This window comes from Sminthopsis crassicaudata, chromosome 2, assembly GCF_048593235.1.
Source record: "Sminthopsis crassicaudata isolate SCR6 chromosome 2, ASM4859323v1, whole genome shotgun sequence".
NCBI classification, from domain to species: Eukaryota; Metazoa; Chordata; class Mammalia; order Dasyuromorphia; family Dasyuridae; genus Sminthopsis; species Sminthopsis crassicaudata.
Genome location: NC_133618.1, coordinates 186632804 through 186653834, shown reverse-complemented (window position 1 = coordinate 186653834; position 21031 = coordinate 186632804). Strand labels below are relative to the sequence as shown.

Genomic DNA, 21031 nt, shown 5'->3' with positions numbered 1-21031 from the left:
CAGAAACTGCGGTCCCTAGTTCAAAAGTTCCGCTTCTCTGGGACTTCCTGGAGCTGAGTTCCACTCCCTCCAGCTAAGCTAGGCAGTGTGTGTTGCCTTGGGCCATATCCACCCTCTTGTCAATCTCTTAACTATTCTCAGGTGGGAGCTGAGGCCACACCCCCTGGTGCCGAGATCTTCTGAGTCACCCCCAGGATCCGGGGAAAATCTAATCTATCTGAATTTTTAAAGTGTTTAGATTTCCCTTCTGAACTGCTAAATAATTAGCAGAGAAGAGCTAATAGCCTGTGCCAGATTCCTTTATCTCAGTGGCTTCTCTGATCCCAGAGCCCTTCCCAGCGAGATCGGCAGAGTGTGCTAGCACCCAGCCGTCTGTGCTGGCCTCTCTTCTTCCTCCCCTGGGGACTGACCTTTTCTGTTGAAACTCCAGATTCTCTTCAGCTGGTAAGTCGTGCTTCCAGTCCTTGTGGTATCTATCAGTCCAGGGCTTATTTTGAGGCTTAATTTATCTAATTGGTTGTGAGGGAGTGAGGACGTTCACACAGTCGTGTGTTTCTTCTCCGCCATCTTGGCTCCGCCTCCCTAAGCTAAATCTTGAAGGAACTATGATTTCTAAAAGGTGGACCTGAAGGCAGCAAAGAGAATGAAGATTTCTGGCAACAGATGGCATTTGGCTGAAAGATAGGATGTGTGAAGGGTTCTGTTGTGAAACAAGTCCAGGGATTTGGGTCAGATCTATATTGAGAAGGAGTTTAGAAGTAAAAGTTTAGAAGTTTTAAGGAGGTTTTTTTTTCTTTTTTGATCCTAGAAATGAAAGGCATCAGAGGAATGTGATCAGAGGAATACTTGTTCATACTTCGTAAATTAGAAAGATTGTTTTAGCATCTCTGTGGAAAATAGATTGTAAAAGGGTACAAGTAGAGGAAGATAATTAATTTGAATCTCTTAAAATTGTCCAGATGAGATGAGATAAAGGTCTAGTCCAAGGTGGTGACCATGTAAGGAGGGAGAAGAAGATAGGATAAATCTATGATGTGGCTTTCAGAATATAGATCTTGGCAACTGGATAGACATAATGGAAAGGAGAAAAAGAATTATTGAAAGTCATTTTGAGATTGTAGATTAGGTTGCTTGCAAGAATTGTGAGACTCTCAATAAAAAAATAATTTTGAAGAAAAGATAGGCATAAAGGGGAAGACCATGAGTTAAAGTTTGATCACAGGGAGTTTGAGTTGCCTATGAGATATCTAGCTAAAGACATCCAATATGAAGCTGATAATATAGTATTGGAACTGAAGACATAGGAAGACTGTACATATAAATTTAGAGAAGGAGAGAATGATCTTTTTGATGCTTAGGGAGAAGAGAAAATTCAGAGAGAAGAACAAATAATCCAGGGATATCAAGAAGGATGAAGACTAATAAAATGATACCTAGTCTTGAAATTGTTCCATTTCTTAACTTATGTTTTTAAATTTTTCTCTATACTCTAACTCTTGCAAATTATATTCTTCTTTTTGCACAAATACTTGACGTTTTCAGACTGAATGGCCAACAGTTTATCTACTAAGTTCTATGATTTTGGAGGTAAGCTGTAATTTCATTATATTACAATATAGTGAAGCAGGACAAAAAAACCCCACAAACTCCTGAAGATGTAAATGCATAAATGCAAATCATTCATGATCATTTTTAAGAGTAATAGGATCAAATCTTATAGATATTCTGAGGCAAGAAATATCACTATGGCCTAAGTTAGTCAGCTAATGTTATATAACAAAATAAAACATAAACCTCTACCACAAAAGATGGAAAGAATTAAGCACTATGGACATAGAATGGGAATGTGAGAGAGAGGTAGGAATGTACGGAAAAAAAAATCATGTGTGGATGAATTTATGTAATGAAGTGTTGGAAAATAGTAGATGTAGTAGTAATAGAAAGTGAACTTAGAAATTACAGGTTAGAGTTTTAAAACTAGAAGGTGCTTTAGTGATTTTCAGTGACCAATTGTCTTAATTTGGCAAATGGAAAAAGAAGGCATGCAGGTATTTGTAAAACCAAAATTTTCTGACCTGCAATCTATGTTGAAATTAGCCTGTAATGTCAAAATAGGGAGTTTGTCTGAGATACATGAATGTGTTTTTCTTGTTTTTTAATCAGATAAATGATTTAAAGATATTAAAAAATCTTAATATTCTCCAAATACCTGAATAAGGTAACAAATCAACATATAACTTTAATCAAAAAGTGAAAGGGTTAACCTTTCTTTTCAATTTTTCAGGTATAATTCCCAAGGGTCATCTAAAATGTGAGGCTTCTAACCATGAATATTTTATCATGTAAGTGGTTTGTCTAGGTAGATAGTGTTTGTTGTTGCTGTTTTCTTTTAATTTGATTTTTGGCATCACTATCAAGAAAATATATAAATGAGACTGAAGAAAAAGAGCTTTATATATATACATTTATATATAGCTTAAGAAAGAAATGTTACTTTTAAAGAAGAATTCTCTTCACTAATCTATAACAGAAAGTTATAGATTAAGCTCCAAATTCATTTGGAGCTTAAAGACTTGAATTCAAAATCCAAGTTTGGTATTGGCTACATGGTATTATCCATGGAAAATCATTTAATGTCTCTCCGCCTTCCCTTCATTCCTTAATTAAGTAAATTTGATTCAATGAGCAAAAAGTGTTTTGTAGTCCTTAATGCTGATTCTATGACTTTATAAGCCTAAATGAAAGCAGAATTTTATTTCAAAATCGTGAAATGAGATGGTAGTTTGACCTTTGCAATTTTTTTTTTTAACAGAGAAGGTGCCTACAATCAATTAATAATACCTATCTGATGCTTTGGAAAAGAAACGGAAATTTGAAGAGTGAATTATAGTTTGTAAAAGGAACTGAGTCAATTTAAGGATGGCTGTTAGTTTTGAATTATAACTATACCAAAATATATCATAAAGCAATCTATTTTTTTCTTCACTTCTCCAAATTAAAGTAGGTTGTATTTTTCCCCAGATTTGGTAAAAAGAATGCTCTGAGTCTTCAACTTGGTGTACTAAGCTTCACCCTGGAGCACTTGTTAGAACAATTTATAAGACTCTGAAGGAGACCTGAAAAACATCTTTGTGGCTTCACGGTCCTATTTTTTTTTTTTTTCTCTTTTGAATTGCTTTGTATCTGATTTTGACAGTTAAAATCTTCAGCTTGGGATTTTGCATATGGATTGCTCACTGCTTTGATACATTTTCTACAATGCATATTTCATGTCTTGTATTCTCCAAAACTCAAATCCACTTGGGAAACAGAAATCTGAGATACTGTGATAAAGCTTTTCAAGCTAGAAGGAGCTGGACCAAAAGGATAGTCCATTACTTGAAGGGAGAGAAAAAGAAGGAGAATTATAGAGGGAAAGAGAGGAAAAGGAGGAGAGAAAGAAAGAGGGAGAGAAAAGGAGAGAGGGCAAAAATAGGAGAAAGAGGAAGATGGGGTAGGGGAGAAGGAGAGACAAAGGAAGGAAAGAAGAAAGGAATAAAGGGGGAGAAAGTAAGAAAGAAAGGAAGGAAAGAAAAAATTAAGATCTTTGAACTCCTCCATTGTGAATGGGACAAAACTTTTCCTATTTTTATGAATGGGGGACCTCAGGTCTCAATGAATATAGACGTAATATGGGAAAAAATGTCTTACTACTGACAGAGAGTATTCTTGTAATGCGGCTTTGACATTACTCAATGAAGATAGAACATAATCTGTCTGAGGGCAAGGATTATTTTTCTCTAAAATTAAGTTGCATAGTGAATAGACTTGAAACCAGGAATATTTGTCCTTAGATATTAAACAATTGTGTGACCTACAACAAGTCACATAACTACTCTCTTCTTAAGAGCCTTCATCTGCAAAAGGGGGAGGTGGTATTTGCAATATCCTTTTCTAAAACTTGTTATGAGGATAAAAAGGGAAAATATTTGTAAATAACTATACAAATACTATCATACTAATAAGTATTAGCAATAAGAGTGATCATAGTATTTTTTTTTGTGTGTCTCCATCACAGTGATTTTTCAATAATATGCTCTTAATAAATGCTTGTTGTATTAATTTGAAGGTGAGGATCTAATTCTAAAGGCTGAGAATATACTGTGCTTCAGGATACTAAAAATAAATAGGAGTTAGTCAGAACAGTGGTTCTCCTGATACAGTCTGACATCTGAAGAAAGATACCAGGACAGAGATTTGGGTTCTGTGCAGAGTACATACTTCCATACCTCCTGGGTAGTTTCTTTGAAAACACAAGTAGTGAGCTCTGGGGTGAGTTTGTTTGGAAGGTAGTTTTAGACCCAACTACAGAAATTCTCACTTTCTAAACAGTGTGGGGAGTTGACCCATTTTTAATGGGGAAGGTTAAGGTAATTTCTGATGATAAGGAATATCAGACCTAGTTATGCTGCTAAGATAGCCCTCAGCAAGAAGGAACTAGCACAAGCCGAGTGAATGTAGAAGCAGTGGGGCAGGAATACTGCTGGTGGCAGGGACTTATAGGAGAGCAGAGTTCTTGATTTAGGGTTTTAGGCTAGATGAGAGAACTGAAGGAAAACCTGTGTGTAGAGATACCCTATCCTCTACTACCACAAGACTAAAAGTGATTATCTAACAAGCTCTTATAAAAATATGAGCAGGCAAAAGGAAAAAAAAATCTGACTATACACACTTATTGTGGGAATAAGGAAGACTGACATTCATCTTCAAAGGAGGACATTGTAGTAAAAAAAAACAAAAAACCCTCTCCTATCAAATAGCTACTTTTCCCAAAAGAATTTATAGAAAAACTTGAAAAAGACTTTAAAAATCAAATGAGTGAACTTGAAGAAAAACTTAAAAACAAACAAAAAAGAACCATTAAAAAAAACATTATTTAAAAAAGTCAACCTACTAGAAGAAAGGATACAGAGTCTTCCTCACTGGTCCGCCCAGCTACTGAACCAGGTCTGAGGGTCTCACTTACTGATCTACTGTGATTAAAAACCTATCACTGGCTTTCCCAAACATCATCTGGGCTGGGCTGAATACCCCTTTCAACTCAGTGAGACTGACCTTTCTTGAGGTATTTCCAATATATTTTGAATTAGAGAGTGGTTTCATTCCATTAAACTCTGTTCAGAGGTTTGGTTTCATGTGGTTTTTGACGAAAACTGAGAAAGCTGGAGCAACTTTCTGGTTTCACTCAAACCATCTAGGTTCTACCCCAGGAACTTTTATTCTTGATTTTAGACAGACACCATTGATCATATTAAGGAAAAGTATGCTTATTCCCTAAATAGATTCTTTTTTTCAAAACAGAAATTTGTGTTTCATCAAAAATATTTTCAGCATATTTTTATAATAATGTATTTAATTAATCATACAATTAGTAATATAGTTCATTATGCTTTTATTTGATGAACAAATATTGAACATATTCAACCTAGATACAGTATATACATTTTAACATGTTATAATCTCTTTGCTAATATTTTATTAAGTTTTTACATTGATATTCACTAATGTTATTGATCTTTAGTTTTCTTTCTCTGTTTTGTTTCTCCCTAGCTTAGATATCAAGACCATATTTGTATCATGGAAAGAATTTAGGAGAATGTATTCTCGTTATTGAGAGTAGCTAAGAAATTAGTTATTCCTTGAATAATCTATATGGATTTACAAGTAAATTTTCTCAACCTTGAACAGCTGAGAAAAGTAAATTGCAAATCATGCACTTAATTTTTTCCCTGTTAGTTCTTCATTTATGAACTCTTCATTATTCCTAGTCAGAACTCTATTGATACCTGTCCACAATTAGAATACTGGTTTCTAACATTGATCAGTGTCATCTTTTCTGTATCTTTTAGTACTTTCCTGGTCAGGATACTAACATGGCTATATTGTTTTTTCCTATATACTCTTGTTTCTTTGTCCCATCATTCCACTGTGCATCTGGTTTCCCTGGTGCTGCTATAGTTTCCTATTCCTCCCAACCTGAGTTTATTTTTGTTTATTTATTTATTTTCTATTCAGAGAACATTTGGGTGCCTGATCATTTGTTTGCCTGCATTCATACTGGCAAGAATCCCACCTGAATCTTCTAATTATTTTTTCAGTCTTTGGCTGGATATAGGAATTTATTTAAGTTTATTTTGGACTTTTTTTTGGTAATTACTTCATCTGATACTCTTTTTAGATCATTAGTGAATTAACAAGTGAAAGAGTTGGGCTTTTCTTCACCTTTTATGGAGTTATTGTAGAAACTAATTGTGACTAATTTGCATAGGAAGGTTAGGTTAATTTAAAACTTTTTGGACAGAACATGCACATACAGGATTAGATAAATAATGAGAAGCTTTAATGGGATATTTGGAAATCTTGTTTTAAAGCAGGAAAAACTATAAGTAAATTAAGAAAGGGAAAACGAAGTAGATAGTCCAATGCTTTAGGTATTTTTATCAAGGACAAAGAATGAAAGCATAACCTTGAGAACTAGTAGTATATGTTGGACAGGGTTTCTACAAAGGAAGATTGTTGCTGGACAGAGATTGACTGTAATAAATGATAACATCTCAGAAGAATAAAAGCAGAGGGTGAACAGGAGTCCATACTTTTGTTCTCTTGTCAGAGTTAGCTTGCCTGTCTCTCCTTCGTTCATAGATTCTACTAAAAATTATAATATCTTTTTCTCTTTTTCTTATTCTTTCTATGTAATAACTCACTTTGGTTAATCTAATTATATTAATATTTTTGTTATTAAGTCAAATTTTATAGTTCAAAATGAAAGAAAAAGTTGATCTTTCTTTAAAAGAGCAGATAAGTCAAGTAAGGAGAGAGAGAAGAGAAAATAAACATTATATAGTATCTACTTTGTGCCAGGTATTGTACTAGGAATGTTACTGATATCTCATTTGATTAAATGTAAGCTGACCAGAGACACTGGGCAGAATAATCTGTGATGTGTTGTAGTAGCAGACTCAAGAAGATTCCCTCAAATAAAGAATACACCCAACCTCATTGAAAGTAGGCAAGAAGTGGCCAGATGACTACAAATTTATCTCCTGATGAATAAGAAATCAGAAAGAAAAAGAAGAATGAATAGACATCCAGTAATTTTACATCAAATGAAATTCTACATTAAACTGTTCAGAGACTAATTAGTATAGCAAAGATATCTCTTCTGATGGACAGGAGGCCAAAGAATGGATAGATAGTTAATGATCTGTCCCTAAATCAAGAAAAAGCTAGAATGGTTTTCCAGAATATATTAGTTTACCAATTCAAGGGACAGCAGTGTATTTCCAGTAGATGTTAAAGTCATGTCCCTTTTGGTCTGATAACCAATATCTACAAAAGTGAAGTTGGTCAGTTGGTTAGGCAAACACCCTATAGGAGTTCAAGGAAATACACAATGTAGGTATTTTCAGAAATAACAAATACACTTGAATAGTTTCTAAGGTAACTGTTATCTATTAAAATAACTAAATAAAATTTTAGTTTGTACAGACAGCTAGGTGGGACAATAGATAGGATTGTAGGTCTCGAGTTAGGGAGACTCATCTCCATGAGTTCAAATCTGGCCTCAGATATTTCCTAGTTTTTTTGATCTTGGTCATGTCACTTGACCCTGACTGCCTCTGTTTTTTCATCTTTGGGATGAAATGGGAAAAAAAAAAAAAACAAACAAACAAAAAACAAAACAAGAACAACCACAACAACTCCATTTTCTTTGCCTAGAAGACCTCAAATGGAATCACAAAGTGTTGTTATGACTGAAAAAAATGACTGAATAACAATTGCTAAAATAAATTAGCTGGAAAAATACCTCACTTTCCAACTACATAAGAATAAGGAAGTGACTTAGAAAAAAACAAATGCTAATGACTAGAGCTGGAAGAATAGACTTCACATATCAACTTTGATGTTTACTACCTATGTGACATTGGTTAAGTTGCTGAATTCTCCTGTAGCTAGTTCTCATATACTAGGATTGAATAAAATGGCTTCTAAGATTCTAACTCTATTTCCATAATTTTATAAAGGAGGAAATTCCCAAAGGTTCAGGAATCTGTGGCAAATAGAACCAATAGGCCCACTCCAGGTTTTTTCTTATACAAACACATTTATTTTTTGCAAATATTTCCTGAGATAGCATCATGTCCAACATCAACTATGAATTCATTATGTCCCCCCATTTGACTTTAAAATTTTCCCTTTTTCTTCCTGATCTCCTTGTCTTTCAATTCTGCAATATGCATCACCTCTTCTACACTTCAAGTTCCTCTTGGCTATTCTTATTTTAAGAGAGGATTGTTTAGGAGTAAAAGTACTAAACTAAGAGTCAAGAGAAAATCTGAGCTTGAATGATCATAATTAGATCTGTGGCATTGGACAAGTTCTTCACTTTTCTCTGCCTCATTTTCCTTGTCGATTAAAAAATGACTTGTGATAAATTATCCTAAAATACTTTGCATGTACAAAATCATACTATTTATGTTTCTTATATCATTATTAGTATAAAATTTGTTCTTTTACAATTTTAATAACACAATGAACATATGTTGAGTATCTACTATATGAAGAGCCTCTTTATTAGGTGCTAAGAGTAAGGTAAAGATGGTCTCATTCTAAAAAATAGAAAGGATATGCATAAACAGTTACAATAGAAGTAGATAACAACAGCTAAGTTATGTGTGATTTTTAAATCGCTTTTAGACTTTTAGAAATACCTTAGTTTTTCATGTAGTTGATTATTTGACTTCAAATATAAGTTGACTAATTACATAAATTAGATCATCACACAATTTTTTTTTCAAAATTAGGAGAGTTTTTAGAGACATTTTGCTACTTAATCTATTTAGTATTGTGAAAACGTAAATTTTGCACAGGCCTTAGGATATCATGCCAAGAGGCCAATGGCATTATCCAATTCAGGCATTTTTATGTGAGATAATGTTGAATCCTAATTAATATGCCCTTCATATAGAGCTTCACACTTGTTGACTGATAACTAATAACTATATGGGAATTACCATCAAATTGATGGAGATTTTGTACCTATCCTCTTTCCACATCCATTCTGCTATTTATCATCTTTCTCTAAATCATAGTTCCAAAACATAATAGATGAGATAATGTTATAATTATCCTTTAAATTCTAACTTGATTTTAGAGAGATGGATAGTATAAATATTATGCCTGGATAAAATGCTTGGATCACCTAGTTTTCTTGTAGAAGGTGAGTTTATTTAGATTTGATAGAAACCAAGGAAGCCAGTTTACACAGTGCAGGAGAGTAAGAATTCTAGGCAGTGGGAACAGCTGGTGAAAATGTCCAAAGTCAAGAAATGAAGTGTCCAATATCATAGGTTTAAAATTATATCTCAAGGTTGTCTAAATTAGCATTTCTTTAATTTGTTATGATTTAGAGCATTTTCATTTGATTATTAATTGTTTTGATTTCTTCTTTGGAAAACTATTCATATCCTTTCATTTATCACTTGGGGAATGACATCTTCTTATAGATTTGACTAAGTTATTTTTATATTTGAGATAGTTTTATCTGAGAAATTATCTGTAAAATTCTTCACTCCATTTTCTTTCTGAACTTGGCTACATTTGTTTTATATGCACAAAACTGGTTTAGTTTAATGTAATAAAATTATTCATTTTATATCTTTCTCTACTTTTTAACTTGTTTATTCAAAAGTTATTTATCTATGCATAAGTCTGATAAGTAATATATTCTGTGTCCTTAAAAATACCTAAATTAACTACAAAAGATATATGAAGGAAGATACTATTTGTATCCATAGAAAGAAATGATAAATAAAAGTATATATCAAATGTTTTTACATATATAAATATTTGTATCTAATGGAAGTCATCTGTAAGATGGAATAGAAAATAAATGGAAAATATATAACATTATTATGTATTTAAAAGGAAGAGAAAGTTGTATATAATAGATTTGCAGTTTTTTGTGAGATCATCTTTTTAAAATTTATATCCATGTTATGGAAATGTTTATTTTATTCCATAAATTAAAAATAAAATAAACATTTTAAAAAGAGATGAAGTATCTTGTTTGAGGAAGAACAGAGAGCCCTATGTCACTGAATTACAGAGCATATGGCAAGGATGGATTTGAAGGAAGTTGTGAATATCCTATAGGTCATAGAGAGGCAGTGGAGCTTGCTGAGTAGGGAGATGACATGGACATGGACAGGAAAGAAAAGAAAAAGCAAGCAAACAACCACAAAAAAAGATGAAAATACTATGTTGTGATCCTCATTCAGTCCCCACAGTCCTCTTTCTGAATGCAGATACTCTCTCCATAACAAATCTATTGGAATTGGCCTGAATCACCTCGTTGTTGAAAAGAGCCAGTTCCATCAAAATTGATCATTATGCAATGTTGCTGTTACTGTGTACAATGTTCTCTTGATTCTACTCACTTCATTTGCCATCAATTCATGTGAATCTCTCCAGGCTTTTCTGAAATCATCCAGCTGACTTTATCCTCTTTTTAACATATATATAGAGTTTAAACTTTCTTATAATAAAATTATAATAATAGATGTGCTTAGTGGCCTCCAAAAGAAGCATTAAAGATCACATTTGAAGAATACAAAATTAACTTAAGTTTTCCCTAAATTAAATGTGTCAAACAATGAATTATTTTGTCAGAGAGTGGCTGGGGAACATTATAATTCTTCTATTATATTTTATATTCTCAAGTGATATTAATACTATTGTTTTATGCTTCTGTTCATTCCTCCTATAAGGCTAGGTCTGCTGATTGTGCCAGACATATCTATATCCTATAAATATCTATATCTATATGTCTATATCTCTGCATGCATTTATGATCATAATCCATTTCAAATATATTTTGATTTTCCAAAAGTTACTAACCTATAGTTTGGAGCTAGCTTATTTAAAATGTTAGCATTATTGCTTGTCAAATATCTTTATTGAGGCAACTTATGAAATCTTGGGCTCAAAGTAATTACTTTGGTATTGTACAGACTTGGTACAGTTTAATCTGAACAAAATTCCTTAGAGCATTTCTAAAACCCAAAGTCAGAAAAGTAGGCCCTAGAGAGTGAAAAAAAATCTTGCTTGTTTTCCTGGATATTTAAAAAAGTATTTTGGTTTCTCCATTTTAATGTTGTGCAGTGTTTCCTACAATGTTCCTCTTTCATTTATTAATATGCCACATTATGTGTTATTCAGCGTCTATGTCAGTGCATGACACTTGGTAGATATTTTCTAGATTGAAAATAGATTTGATTGTTTATCTGACTAGATTAAGGTATGATCCATATTTAAGTACCAAGGCCTCTGTATTTATACTCACTAGTTTAGATAATATAAGCTGACACTTTAAAATGATCATGCTTTCAATTTGCTTCTTTGTCTCCACTCAAAATTCTCCAGGAAAATGTTTAAATTAAACTTACATTGTGTTTATGTCCTAGTTTTCCCCTAGTTTTGAAAAGGGCCCCAGTTTCTACATAGTATTAAATTATTCAAAAAATTGCTAATAAGATCTCAGAAAAAGAAAGACATAAAGGACTCAAAATATGCCATCTGGCCTCCACCCACCCTCACTTCCCCAGAAAGAAACATAACTTAAGGTTATTGTTTTGATAAATTTTGACATTTTGTTGAATCATTGGCTCTTTTAGAGAATCTCATATAGTTTCTCTCAAATCATAGCCTAACTTTGTGTTTTGGATTCTATAAAGAAGAAAAACAGATTTGGGACTATTGAATAAGAAAGTCCTTTCCCATTAAATGTACACTGTTTCTGATTTTTCAAGTTTGAAAACCTCATTCTTTTTGATCTCTAAGTAGTATGCTATTCAAGTGCTTTGTCCTATCTTCTTTCTAAAGAGAACAGGCTGAATTTGACAATCCTCTTTTCTGTCTAAAAAAGCTCTCACATCTTGAATTGAGGTCTTCAAATCTCTGGTTACCTGGTAGGTGACTTATAGTTAGAAAGTTAGAACTTCAAGCCATTTCTTTCCTCAGAGTCTGGAGTATCACAAATCCTATCCAGAAATTATTCTCTTTAACCTTGTGAAAATATACATGACTTCCTCCACCATGCTTTTCTATAGGAAATCCATTAATGTGCAGATTGCTATGATCTGAACTGGAAATCTCTCTCAGAATATTTCCTCTCATGCCACAAGCATGTACATGAAATGTGTGTATTTCTATGCCTCTCAACAAACATATGTAATTCTGGAAGATGGAGGGAGGAAAAGAAGCCTCTGCTTCCTAGAGGATCAATATTCAAAGGTAAGTGCTGGAGTTTATTATGAATAGAATAAGATGGACTACACATTTAAAGACTGCACAAAGGTATTATTTTCACTCACACACACAATTTACAGAAACATGTCTTCCTGAATCCAAGTCTATGTCTTCTCCACAAGATGCCAGTGGTCATACTCACCATATTCATGGAAGGTACTCTTAAGGTATCTCTAAACCATAGCCCACAGCCTATAATTTTATAAAGATTTTTTTTTGAAAACTCATCAAGTATAATCAATAGCTATTTATTAAGCATTTATACACACAGGATTCTGCTAATACTGGTAAAGCTTACAATCCATCTGCACTGATCTATGTTGGTTCTTGGAAATTAGGTTTACAATCTTTCTTTAGATATGTTTGAAGTTTGAAAATATTTAACTGACAGGACTTGAATGGGACAGAGTTTAAAAATCCACAATTATCTCTATATCATCATAAACATATGGAAGATCATTAATATAGTAGTGCTAATTATACTAAAATATTTTAGAATATTTTCTAGGTGCCTAGTGTACTATAAAACATTTTGTATTTTGTCTTTAAAATTTACAAAATACTGTACCTATATGTGATATCATCTGATTTTTACAGCAAACCAGGGGTATGGATATTTATCATCATCACCATCATCATCATCATCATCATCATCATCATCATCATCATCATCATCATCTCCATTTTACTGATGAGGAAGTTGAAGCTCAAAGAGATTTAATGTCTGGTCCAGAATAATAGAACTCATAAGAATCTGAGGCAGAGTTTGAATTCTGATCTTCTCTTCAATAATTCAAAGTTCAGTACTATATTTGCTATGCATTTTAAGAACCCCCATTTAACATTACTATAATGCTTTTTGAATAAGTGCTGTGTAGAGCAGTTGTATCACAGAATGTTAAAAAGAAAAAAAATAATACTACTAATCCATAAATAATGACCCCTGCAGTCTTAATAATGAAAATGTAATATCATCTGTTTTATTGTATTGTTATTTATTTTGTTACATATTTCCCAACCTGCACTTGAGAGTGTTAAACTATATGCTGCTTCTGGCCATATGTTTTACATCTCTGGCATAGTGAATGGAGTGATAAATTGGTGTCAAAAACAACTGTGGGTTTCATTCCACCTCTGGTACTTGCCAGCTGTGTTATGACCAGCAATTCATTTTACCTCTTTTATCCTGTTGTGTCATCTATTGGGGTAACAATATCAAGTACCCATTATATATGTTGAAAATGCTGAGATTTTAAAAATAAATTTATTAAAGTTCATACAAAGTATATCTGTAATTAAAAGTTCAACTAAAGAGAGATGTTGATGGATTTTCTCAAAATTTACTACTGAGATAACCCCCATTTTTTCAAAGCAACATAAAGTTTTTGAAATGCTGGATTCTTACCATAAATAGTTGCTGAATTCAGGAGTAATTGGAAGCATAATGTAAGAAATATTTTAAATCAAGAAACATGATATCAAATGTAAATGTAAAATCACACTAATATTTTTATAATAGGAATATTTTTAAAAGCAAAAAAAGTAAAGAAAATAATATTTAATTCAATTTGCACTGAGAATTTACCAGTTCTCTCTCTGGAATTGGATAACATTTATTCATCATCTTTGGAATTACCTAGGAACACTGTGCTGATAAAAGTAACCAAGTCTTTCATATTTCATCATCATTATAACATTGCTCATACTTTGCATAATGATCTCCTGATTCTTATAATTTTATTTTGCTACAACTCTTGCTATGTCTTTCTGAAACTAACCTTTCATCATTTCCTAATATTCCATTTCAATCATAGACTACAAATCAGATATTCCCTAATTGATGAGCATCCCCTGGATTTCTAATTCTTTACCACTACAAAACGAGCTGCTATAAATATTTGTACATGTAAATCCTTTTCTTTTTTCTTTGATTTCTGTGCAATACAGATCTAGTTGTAGTATTTTTGGGTCAAAGGATAGGTATAATTTTATAATTCTTTGGACATAATTTCAAATAGTTCTTTACAAAGGCTTGACAAGTTCCCTAATTCACCAATAGTTCATTAGTGTACTTATATTCCCCTCATCTCTTCCAGTATTTGTCATTTCTGATAGGTATAGCATGACATATACAAATACAATAACAATTTGTTATCGTAAAACAAATAACAATTGTTGTAATTTGCCTTTTGTAACGTGCTGTTGTCTCCAGAAGCTGCTGATCGCTCTCTGGGAGGAGATCTGCTGTGTCAACTCAAATCTTTCGGACAAATTCTTCTTCCTGTAGAGAACAGTAGTCTCCAGACAGTTGCCATTAACTCTCATCCAGAGAAGTGATTTCCCTTCCTACAGAGAGCTTCCTCAAGTCTGGTCTAAAGCAAAGACTGACTTTTTCTTCCAGAGCTGCCCTCTTTATCCTCCCAGAGAATGGGCGTGGGATAATGCAAGGGCTTCTGGGAAGAAATACTTCAACAAATGAACTTGCTCTCCTAAGCATGCAAGCTCTTCCCCAGGAATTCACAAGTCAAACTCCCAGAAAAGGAGGAACTAGAAAATTGTTAAGTACCGATAACACTTAGTAAAAACCTAATATCTCATTATTTCATTAGCACTTATTAAGAACTTAACAGCCTTTCTCTAATTAATAGTCATTTAGAGCATTTTTTTCCATGTGACTATAAAATACATTTGATTTCTTCTTTTGAAAATTTCCCATTTATATGTTTTTAACATTTATCAATTAGGGATGACTCATTTTTATGTATTTGACTCAATTTTACACTTAATAATGAGGGCATTATTAGAGAAATTTGCTGTATTTTTTTTTTTCATATTTACTTCTTTGACTATGGTATTTTAGCAAAATGTACTTTTCCTGATTATCTTTTAAATTGGGTCTAATTTTTTCTTTTGAAATTATAATTGCCATCCCTGCTTTTTCAATTCAACTGATGCATATTAGATTATGCTCCACCCTTTTATTTTAAGTCTGTGTGTTTTTGTGTTTCAAATGTTTTTCTTGTAAACAATATATTATTGTCTATTTAGTACTATCTGCTTCCATTTTAAGAATGAGCTCCTCACATTCACATTCATAATAATTTCCTTTCATCTCATTTTCTTCTGTTACTTCTTTTCTCTTGCTTTTTATCCTGTTCTTCCTCAAAAGTTTATTTTGCTTCTAGCCACTGCCTCATTTAATCTTCCCTCTTCTTTATTACCCTCAAGATCTGTTTCTCTTATCCCTTTCCTCTCCTATTTCTCTACTGGATAAGTAGCATTTCTATACACAATTGAATGAATTTTGGTGAGAGTGAGATTCAAGTTTTGTCTGCATGCCCCCCCCCCCCCCATTTAATCCTATACTGATAAAGCTTTTTCTTGTGTACTTCATTTATGTGGGAAAACTTTCCCCATTTTGTCTCTCTTTTCCACTTTGTCCCAATGCATCTTTTTTTGCGCTCTCTCTCTCTCTCTCTCTCTCTCTCTCTCTCTCTCTCTCTCTCTCTCTCTCTCTCTCTCTCTCTATTGCAGCTGTTTTGATTGAGAGCTTAAAGTACATGAGCCTTTTGATCTCAGAGGTGAGATGAATGATGCAGCATAGGTTTGTTGATATATATATATATATATATATATATATGTACATATATATATATATATATATATATATTTTTTTTTTTTTTTTTGCAAGCATTATCAGTGCATGAACAGTAGGCAATTCCCAATCATCATTCAGAGAAGCAGATTATGGGCTTTGCATATGCATGGTATCTGATAATAGGAGGAGAGCCACTGCAGCACCTCAGCAATGCAGTTACAGGCAAGAGGCCCTGTCAAGGGATCCCTGCTTACAAGCAATTGTATTGTGTCTCTCAGGCTTATCCCTTTCCCATGTTGCACATCACTGCTCAGTACTCAACAAGGGCATTTCTGCAATGTGGCAGAAAAGTTATTGTGCACCAAAGATCGAGGTTCTCCCTCTCAGAAGGGTCCATACCTTAACATCTTCCTTCCTTCCTTTTTTCCCTACCTCCCTCCTTCCCTTCCCGCTTTCTGTCCCTTTCTCTGTCTCTGTCTTTCTGTCTCTGTCTCTCTATATTATTATTTCTTCTCATAGAGTCATTAACATCCAGTTGCCCAATTTGAGTTTTTAACATTGATCTTTCAGTGAGATTTCATGCCCCTTTTTCATTTTTGTCAATTCTGTTTTTTAGAGTTCACTCTTTTAAAAATCACTTTATCATTAGGTCACTTTTGTTTTTTAAGTATTATTTTCTTCAGTATTTTTGTTCCTCTTCCTTCTCCTCCTCTTCCCCCTTCTTCTTTCCACTAAACTGTTAATTTTCTTTACATGATTTTCTTATGTTACTCTAATTTCTTTTCTCAGTTTTTCTTCTACCACGCATCACTTTCTTTAACTCTTCCAGAAGTTTATGTTAAGCTTTAGTCAAATTGGAATTTTGTTTTGAGACTTTGTTCGTAGTTATGTTCACACTGTTCTTTTTTAATTCAAAAATATGTTTTGTCCTTCTCTGCCACTATAATTTCTTTTTACATTTAAATCCTTGCTGTTGTTGATTCCTCATTTGTCCAACTTATTCCATGTTATTTCTTGACTTGGATAGTAAAGTTGAGGTCTGCTCCTCTTGGGTTGGAGAGCCATTGTTCCTATCTTAAATTTTTTTGTGCTGCTGTTTTCAGATCAATTTATGAAGGGTTTGCACTGTTTTTTTTTTTTTATGATGAAGCAATTGGGGTTAAGTGACTTGCTCAAGGTCACACAACTAGGAGATGGTAAATGTCTGAGATCAGATTTGAACTCAGGTCCTCCTGACTTCAGGGCTAGTGCTCTATCCACTATGCCACCTAGATGTCCCTTGGGTTTGCACATTTTCATTTATCTAGGGAGAGTTATGGTCATGGCTCTTTTGTTCTGCACCCTGGTCTTTAGCCAAGAAAGGTCACTAGTCTTGTACAGCTATATCCTTACCTTGGAGCTGAGATATGGGCCCTTGCTCCCTTATGACTGATCCTCAGTGTTTTTCTCCTCTTTGGGCTTGTGACCTAGAACTTTGTATGGATGATAGAGTTACTAAAACAGGGCCACAAAAGAGCCCCTCGTGATCTCTTTCTGAACAGTTGTTTATCTTTCTTGCCTTATCTGGGTTAAGAGCTACTGAATCAGCTACTTCTCATGGCAATCAGCCATTGCATGTACACTCTAGACAGGCTTCTATCCCAGGGCTATAAACATCTCTTGTCAACTTCTTATGTTCTTTTAGACAAGAAAAATGTCTCTGACTATTTATTGTCTCTGCCACTCCATGATTTGATTTGGAGTGCTATTTCAAAGTTATATGAGGGAAAATGTTGAAAGAATTTGGCTCAGTTGCCAAATGGAAGCAATCTCATGAATAATCACCTGAAATGTGATATAAGGAAATGCCTAGGTTTAGTCATTGTGACATTTATTTCTATGGTTCTACAAAATCTGCTACAATATCTGAAAATTCATGTCTTGAATTCCAATGCAACTCTTTTTTTTTTTTTTTTTTTTTTTTTACTTTTCCCCTTAAGTATTTTGTGCTACAGTAACATGATTCTCCTTTCTTTTTCCTGGCATAAGGTGCTCTTATCTTCTAAATATCCTATTTCTTCATCATTGCTTTCATGTTCTCTCTTCCATTCTGTTGTGATTCCTGGCAAGGACTATCTTTTGGTTTAGTATCCTCAGGACTTAGTATAGTGGTTGGTTCATATTTGGTACTTAATAAATCCTTATTGGCATTGTGTCTACTTTATTAAAATAAACTACAGAAGAGTATTTTACCAATATAACTATATCGTAATTTTTTACATAATAAAATTCAGATTTTTATCAAATTAATTTTTGATTTAAAATAATGAAAGAGAAGAACTCATATCTTAAATGTTTACAGTTAATATTTTTAAAAATTGGAATTTTAATAAAGGACTCTGAATTATTCCTTATATTACACAACTTATTTATGAAAAGAAGTGTGGACTGGAAAAGTTGTCTTCTCCTTATTAAATATTTATAAACATTGGCTTTCATGAGTCCTAACCTCTTGTTTTGAACACATGAGTAAACTCACACCATTACCTCACAAATTTTTATATCACCATTTCAGGATGTTTAATTAATTAATTAATTAATTTCATGTTTCCATTAGATGGCACTGTGGGAATATTGATAGTTATTTATGAAGTAAGTGCAAATCCTATTAGCCAAAACATTAATCTTTTGTTCAAACTTAATTTCTTTAATTCTTGAAGCTTTATTATTTCAGGTTTTTAGCTTATTATATGGTTTCTTGTAATCATAGAAGAAGATGTTATTCCATTGGTGTCAGGTTTTGTAATTCAACCATTTGCATTTCAATACAGAAACTGAGGAATATGGACCATACTAAGTCAATTTACTTGTCTGCAAAATCTGATGAATGCTAGAATGGATTAATGCCATTTTTCTAAGGGAGGCATATGAATATTATTCAATTCAAAAAACCTTTCTGTGTAGAAGCCAACCTACTAAGTGTTGGGAAAATAAATATTAATACGCATAATTTCTGTCATAGGGAAAGTTATAGAGATAGACATGGTGTGCCAGGTAGTATAAAAGAGGGCTGGATTCAGAAGTTGTATGCCTGGTTGTATGACTCAGGGTAGATTGCCTTATGACTCTAGACCTTATTTTCCCTGTCTGTAAATAAGGGTACTAAATTAGAAAATTATCTCTAATTTGCTTTCCAGTTCTAATATTTGGTGATTCCAATATCTATAATAACTAGAATATGGAAAAACCATAGAAGAGATACAAATTTTAAGGAAGAATTCAAATATGGACAGAGTAATACAATATTTTCTCCTTTGAGAGTACTTTCATATGTATTAATGTATGTGGTTCTCATAATAATACTGAAATGGGCAAGGTAATTTTTATCATTCCTAATTTGCAGAGAATGAAAGTGAGTCTCAGAGCCATTAATTTGACTTAGATTATCCAGCTACTAAAGTGAGATTTGAAATCTCACTCTCCAACTTTTCTTTTAAGCTCTCCAGTCTTCATTCTTACCAATTCTTACAATCCTCTATGTATCTCATATTCATCAGATTTAAAAGAGAAATCACTGTTTTCTTCCCCAAAGCTACACTTCTTAGTTTTCCTATTCCTGTTCAGGGTACCGGTACCTACATTTCGCCAGTCACCCAGGTATGCAAGCTTATTGTTATCCTGGACTATTCAATATCCTGCTCCTACCATATGCTAACAGTTTCCTTTACTTATATCTGGCTCCTCTATACTGATACAACTATAATTTTAGGTAAGTATTCATCTGATCTATTGAGAAACTTCCTAATTTTTTTTTTCCTTTCCTTAAGTCTCTTTCATTTCCAGCCTTTCTCTCATGCAGTTTCTAAGTAGTATCCCTAAAGCAATGTTCTGACTATTCACCCCTCCTTCTAGTTCATTACTTTTCTATTGGCTTTAGGATAAACTACAAACTAATTTTTCCTTCACAATCTGTCTCTAGGCTACCCTTGGAAGTTTATTGCATATAATTCTCTACTTGTTTTTAGCTATGTTTTAAGCAAAGTGTTCTACTTGTATTTTTTACATAGAACATTCTGTCTCATCTTTATTTTTTGAAAGTTGTACCTACCTCATAACTAAACTGTACCTTCTTCACTGATACCTATAATAATCCTTAGCTTTTTTCAAAGTTCAAATAAATGACCCCATTAAAAAAGACCCGTGTTTCTTATTCCTAGATGCTAATGGTCCTTTCAATTTTTATATTTACTTCATACATTTTTTGTATTTATTTTTTATGGGTATATATTTTCCAGTAGAATATAAGCATCCTGAGGACAGGGACTGTTTCAATTTTGCTTGTTTATTTCTGTGTTCCCAGTATTTCTGATACTTAACAAAATATTTGTTGACTGACAAATTGACCTTATATTTTGGTAGTCTTTGTGATCCTTGTCTAATGTGGAGTGAAATCTTATTTCAGGCCCATAAAGCCATGTAGAGTAAATGTAAAAAAGTGTTAGTTCCTACTTATCCATTGGTACTATAGCTACATTGAAAATTTAAAAATGCTCAGAAATATGCAGAAGGCAAGAAATTGTGGAATAACCTAGCTATACTTTACTATGGTGAGCTAATGCAGTAATAGTAGCCAGTGAGATGGGAGTATGCAGTGTGAAGGGCATAGAAAAGAAATATGAATGATTAATATCTGAATTCTGACAGCTGGGAAGCTGCAATCTCTGCCCCCCTGATGTGCAGCTATCAAAAGAGTAGGGGATGGGTTTTGCCTATATGTACTTTTGCAACACAGCCTTGGCAGTGCTGACAGCAGCAGATTTTAGAATATGGAGTATGGCTAAATATATGTTACTTGGTTTGGTCTGAGGGACTTAATGTGAAGAGGAAGAACAGAGCCCTGCAGAACCAAATGACTGAGATCATTATGAGTTAATACAAACAAGAGAAAAAGACGCTGCTGGAATCCACATATTGATCATTTATTGTGCTGACATTATACATTAAAAAGGAATCATTCCATCCATACAACTTTCTTACGGGAGTTGTGTGTGTATGGGTTAATGGGCACCTGTGGAGTATATGAAATGTGTAGCATAATACTTAATC

General features: G+C 33.2%; 1 long non-coding RNA gene across 1 annotated transcript; it reads left to right on the top strand.

The window, feature by feature from the left end:
• Positions 1-2285: 2285 nt before the first annotated feature.
• LOC141553338 (uncharacterized) lies at positions 2286-4107 on the top strand. Its single transcript, XR_012485407.1, has 2 exons — positions 2286-2342; positions 2813-4107. It is a non-coding gene; the product is annotated as an uncharacterized LOC141553338 (long non-coding RNA).
• The last annotated feature ends 16924 nt before the right edge of the window (positions 4108-21031 follow it).